We start from the raw sequence: 6,462 nt of genomic DNA, 5'->3' as shown, positions 1-6,462 counted from the left end.
CGCGAACGATTGTGTCCCGGTAAAATGGCGCATTGTCATCCATAAAAATTCCGTTGTTAAATCGGAACATGAATTCCATGAATGGCTGCGAAGGTTTAAAAGAAGCCGAACATAATCATTTTCAGTCAAGATCGGTTCAGTTGGACACCACTGTATGTAAACACAGTCCACACGCTTCCAATGTGCGTTCACCGCGATGTCGCCAAGCACGGATGCAACCATCATGATGCTGTAAACAGAACCTGGATTCATCCGAAAAAATGACGTTTTGCCATTCGTGCACCCAGGTTCGATGTTGAGTACACCATCGCAGGCGCTCCTGTCTGTGATGCAGCGTCAAGGGTAACCGCAAGATGCCTGTCATCTCGAGTGCTAGTGATACGAGGCCGTTGCGATCCAGCACGGCGTTCCGTATTACCCTCCTGAACCCACCGATTCCATATTCTGCTAACAGTCATTGGATCTCGACCAACGCGAGCAGCAATGTCGCGATACGATAAACCGCAATCGCGATAGGCTACAATCTGACCTTCATCAAAGTCTGAATCGTGATGGTACGCATTTCTCCTCCTTACACGAAGCATCACAACAACGTTTCACCAGGCAACGCAGGTCAACTGCTGTTTGTGTATGAGAAATCGGTTGGAAACTTTCCTCATGTCAGCACGTTGTAGGTGTCGCCACCGGCGCCAACCTTGCGTGAATGCTCTGAAAAGCTAATCATTTGCATATCACAGCATGTTCTTCCTGTCGGTTAAATTTCGCGTCTGTAGCACGTCTTCTTCGTGGTGTAGCAATTTTAATGGCCAGTAGTGTATTACCATTCCGTGTTCGGAGTCTGTTAACTCTAGTCGTGCTGCCATAATCACGTCGGAAACCCTTTCACATGAATCACGTGAGTACAAATGACAGCTCCGCCATTGCACTGCCCTTTTATAGCTTGTGTCCGCAACACTACCGCCATCTGCATGTGTGCGTATCGCTATCCCATGACTTTTGTCACCTCAGTGTAGGATTATTTGTGCCTCATTACGAATTTTTGAGATTACTGCGATGATGCGTAAAACTAAACGCGTCATTTAAGAGAGTAGTCACCACGCGATCTGTATCTTCCACATATTTTTGTAGCATCCGTTATAGCAGTGACAAAATCTTCAAAAGAATGTGCTGCTCCCCTGATCAAGGCACTACATCTTTTGAACCTTCTAAAATTAATACTGGTTTAGCCGAACAGCACTTAGAGCCGCAGCTTAAATGTGGCTGAGACAATAGTAAACAATTCTGTACATTAATAGATGTCACTTACACAACATGACCGCGGAAACTACATGGCGATATGTAATCATTCCATTCCAGTTCACATAGTGCAGTCGAGCAACCACAGTTTAAATCAGTATAAAACCGCGTTCGGCTTTCGGCAGACGTCTGGACCCTATTCTATATCGTTCTTACCGATCGGTGCAGTAGGCTAGTCTCGTTAGAGACGTCATTTTCGGTTCATTATTCTAATTTACTATAAGCTTCTGAGACCTCTTACCTAGCGGTCCTCCCGCCGATTTTTCGACATCTGTACCGAGAGGTTTTGGATTTCGATATGGCCCTATCGTTCCGTTAGCTGTGGTTTATTTACACCTATAATTTGTTATTTTTAAACATACTGAGCGGTTTTAGATTTGGATTTATTGATTGTGTTACTAAAGAATCACCACAGGATGCGTTTGGTTAGAGAGTGAGTTCATAATAGATTATTTTCCTTTTTTAGAAATGTGGTTAGGTTAGGTTGTTACCGTGAATAATTACAACACCCAAAAAAAAAAAAAAACGTTTTCGGACTATATTGTCTCAAAATACTTGTTATTTTATGCAATTAAGAGTTAAAAATCATTAAATATCAAGACATCGGTTCTGCTTACTTATATTACAAGACTGTTAACTGAAATTACTTGTGACCTCACGTACTCTTTTCCTCAAAGGGTTTACTTATTAACAATCGAAACGCGTTCAAAGCTTTTAAGTAACAATCCAAAGGAAGTTTGTGAAGCCTGATAGAGGAAAACTTCCAAAATTTCATGCATTTACGGCTTACGCCCGCATCATTCGGCAACGAAATCAGCCTGCGTCTCTCTCAATTGGTATTACATATAGTAAGGCTCCAGTCATATGCAAGCTGTAGTAGCGAAGTTGGTAAAGCGACGAACTGCCCTGGCAAATGACATAGGTTCTTATACATCTGGATACGAAACTATTTTTTTTCCTCTTCGTGTTTGCAACGCATTTTGAGACTTCGTTGATCGCCAAAGTTAAGCATTTTTCTGCAATATTCGTTGTAATTTAGACGTAAGAGCGCGCTTTCTCTGTAACGAGTATCTCCGATTTCTTGACTTCCGAATGTTCAAGAAATGAAAGATGAAATTACTGTGCGTGAAACAACTGACAGTGACATTTATACTTCTACTTGTCACAAATAATTCACCATTTTTTTCGGAATACATAGCGATTTCCGAGACTATGTTCAGACAGGAATGTAAGAGCACAACGTAATTTAGTGCGAATGAAACTATTAGCAATCATCTTCATACTCTAGCTTGTCACAAGTATTTATCTGTGATCGGATCGTTGATAACAACAGACAGAAATGAAAGGTTCCTGCCACAATATTTTTAGACTATACCAACATATACGAAAAATTTTGATTCATCAGATACATGTTATAAACTACAACAAAATTCTGTAGCTGCACTTGTCACACGCTCTCAAAAAGGCGATTTTTTAAGTTTTGTTTTCATGAATCAAATTGTTGATGTATTTATAGGGAAGTCGGCTTCTTCAACATTTGGATCTCTAGGGGCGAGCTACAACCACATTCTATGCATTTTCTTATTCTTTGACACTTCCTTCAACAGTTTTTCGGATTCGTGGAGATGTGTTCCGTCTATGCAACTATTGAAGGCAAATAATTTACGGGTTTGCTGCCGGGTGAATTCGTCGACCACCGCCGATATTTCGGCAGGAGCACACCCTGCCATTCTCAAGGCAAACTGCAAGGAGGAAGCAATGTGCAAGAGAATTTAATACCTCGGTTCACAGAGGAGAAACAAGGAAGATACCACACACAGAACAAATAACCGCGAAGTCAAAACACAACCAAAGATAACCAACATCAGAAATATCGATAGTGACTAGAATGAAATTTTCACTCTACAGCGGAGTGAGCGCTGATATGAAACTTCCTGGCACATTAAAACTTCGTGCCGGACCGAGACTCGAACTCGGGACCTTTGCCTTTCGTGGGCACGTGCTCTACCAATCGAGCTATCCAAGCACGACTCGTGCCCCTTCTTCACAGCTTTAATTCCGCCAGTATCTCGTCTCCTACCTTCCAAACTTCACAGAAGCTCTCCTGCGAACCTAGCAGAACTAGCACTCCTGGAAGAAAGGATAGACACATGGCTTAGCCACAGCCTCGGGGTTGTTTCTAGAATGAAATTTTCACTCTACAGCGGAGTGTGTGCTGATATGAAACTTCCTGCCGGCCCAAGACTCGGGACCTTTGCCTTTCGCGGGCAAGTGCTCAACCAACTGCGCTACCCAAGCACCACTCACGCCCCGTCCTCACAGCTTTAATTCCGACAGTACCTCGTCTCCTACCTTCAAAACTTCACAGAAGCTCGCGGGTGAGCACTTGTCCGCGAAAGGCAAAGGTCCCGAGTTCGAGTCTCGGTCCGGCACACAGTTTTAATCTGCCAGGAAGTTTCATATCGATAGTGACTATTAATCAACAGGTGAGGTAGCCCTAATTCTGTCCCTCTGTGTTTTGATGAGAGACAGAGCAGGATTCCAAGCAGCATTTAGACAAAATCCACCATCTCTGTTTATAAGATTGCTTGATAGTTTGATTTCAACAGCTTCCTTAATGATACTATCCCAATAGCTGGACGTGCAAGCCAGAATCTCTGTGTTGTTGTATTCCATAGGATGACCGGTGTCAGGGCAATGTTCTGCAGTAGCGGATTTTCTCGGCTGTTGTAAGCGTGTGTGACGCTTATGTTCAATACACCGGTCTCCCACAGTCCTGATTGTCTGACCAATATATGACATGCCACAGTTGCAAGGAATACGATAGACACCAGCCTTACGCAAACCAAGATCATCTTTTACGGACGCCAACAGGGCCTTAATCTTAGAAGGTGGTCGAAAAACACATTTCACATCATATTTCCGCAAAATACGGCCAATCCTGTTAGAAATGCTTCCTGCGTAAGGCTATCGTCACTCACCCGTTGCACAGAAGGCTGATGGAGCAACGCACGTCTGATCTGCCTCTCACTATAACCATTCTGACGAAAGGTGACTTCGAGATATGATAACTCATCTGCCAAACTTTCAGGGTCTGAGATAACAGGGGTCCTGTGAACCAAGGTACGAAGTACTCCTTCACGCTGTGCTGGATGGTGACAACTACCAGCTTGCAGATACAAGACAGTGTGAGTAGGATTCCTATAAACATAATGTCCCAACGTACCATCAGTCTTCCTTCTGACCAACACATCAAGAAACGGAAGGCATCCATTCTTTTCCACCTCCATAGTGAACTGAATATTCGGGTGGATTGAATTCAGGTGTTCCAAAAACCGGTTTAAATTCTCACTACTATGAGGCCAAACAACAAAAGTATCGTCTACATATCTGAAAAAACACGCAGGTTCCAAGGCCGATGACTCCAATGCACGTCCCTCAAAGTCCTCCATAAACTAATTGGCCACAGTAGGTGACAACGGGCTTCCCATTGCAACTCCATCAGTCTGTTCGTAGTACTGACCTCTTACGAGGCTGCGCATTCCACGCTGTGACGTCACTAGCTCCTCGTACCATCAGAGAACGACAACGCGATTCCACCATTTCACATCTTGAGATGGCTTAGTAATAAACAAATACGGATCGTAGAATGGGGTTGTTTAGGTATATGAGTTTAATTTCTCCAATTTTCTTTCCATGTGCGCACGAGCCAAGTGTGGTACTTTACTTTCCGTGACCAGGCTAGAAAATCTAAACTCTCTTCCTCCAAAAGTCTGCAGCTTCATTTACTTTGTCATTGAACAAAAATAGATCTTCCGCTGTGCAAACAAACTCCATCTGTGCGGACATGAGCAAAAGTTCTCCTCATTCACATTGGGCGCCTTCTGAGTAGCCCCACCTAACCAAGTTTACTTTGGATTTTGCGACTCCTTAATCTATTCAGTTCTCTCCATGTACTAGTGCAACGTAGTTGGTGCCCTTGTGTGATTTTCTCTTTGGGACGCACGTTTGCATTTTGCAGAGAGTCCAGCCATAAAGATAGCGGTGTGTCTCTGGTCGGTCTTCTAGAGCTACTGTCCGCTGGATAAAACTCTTCCTTAACTTAAGACGAATGGGAACTGTACGGTGGTTACACGTTAAGTGCCGTGGGTCGATCAGCTGCTTCTTCCTCTCTGTTTCACTGGCTACTTTGCGTCTGATATTTGGTGGTGCGATGGCCGCAAGAGGGTAACTTTGTCGGCTGGTGTAGAAGTCAGGCATCCGGTGACAAATTACAGCGATATTTACTTGTTTGGAGTGGCTAGACACTTCGCCATGCTCGTGCCGCATATTTACGGACTGCAAAACAAGAGTCCCATTATTTTCAGCTATAATGGCTATGTTTGTGCACCGTGACAGTGTGGTATAATTATTTATTTCATGAAACTTCCTGGCAGATTAAAACTGTGTGCCCGACCGAGACTCGAACTCGGGACCTTTGCCTTTCGCGGGCAAGTGCTCTACCAACTGAGCTACCGAAGCACGACTCACGCTCGGTACTCACAGGTTTACTTCTGCCAGTACCTCGTCTCCTACCTTCCAAACTTTACAGAAGCTCTCCTGCGAACCTTGCAGAACTAGCACTCCTGAAAGAAAGGATATTGCGGAGACATGGCTTAGCCACAGCCTGGGGGATGTTTCCAGAATGAGATTTTCACTCTGCAGCGGAGTGTGCGCTGATATGAAACTTCCTGGCAGATTAAAACTGTGTGCTCGACCGAGACTCGAACTCGGGACCTTTGCCTTTCGCGGGCAAGTGCTCTACCAACTGAGCTACCGAAGCACGACTCAGGCTCGGTACTCACAGCTTTACTTCTGCCAGTACCTCGTCTCCTACCTTCCAAACTTTACAGAAGCTCTCCTGCGAACCTTGCAGAACTAGCACTCCTGAAAGAAAGGATATTGCGGAGACATGGCTTAGCCACAGCCTGGGGGATGTTTCCAGAATGAGATTTTCACTCTGCAGCGGAGTGTGCGCTGATATGAAACTTCCTGGCAGATTAAAACTGTGTGCCCGACCGAGACTCGAACTCGGGACCTTTGCCTTTCGCGGGCAAGTGCTCTACCAACTGAGCTACCGAAGCACGACTTACGCTCGGTACTCACAGCTTTACTTCTGCCAGTACC

At 44.6% G+C, this 6,462-nt stretch overlaps 1 non-coding gene across 1 annotated transcript; it reads right to left on the bottom strand.

The window, feature by feature from the left end:
- Positions 1 to 6,044: 6,044 nt before the first annotated feature.
- On the bottom strand, positions 6,045 to 6,119 carry Trnas-cga. Its single transcript has one exon. It is a non-coding gene; the product is annotated as a tRNA-Ser (tRNA).
- Positions 6,120 to 6,462: the final 343 nt, after the last annotated feature.

The sequence above is a fragment of the Schistocerca piceifrons genome, chromosome 5 (genome assembly GCF_021461385.2).
Source record: "Schistocerca piceifrons isolate TAMUIC-IGC-003096 chromosome 5, iqSchPice1.1, whole genome shotgun sequence".
Lineage (NCBI taxonomy): Eukaryota > Metazoa > Arthropoda > Insecta > Orthoptera > Acrididae > Schistocerca > Schistocerca piceifrons.
Note: the sequence above shows the minus strand (reverse complement) of the source record. Positions and strands in the feature narration are given on the sequence as shown.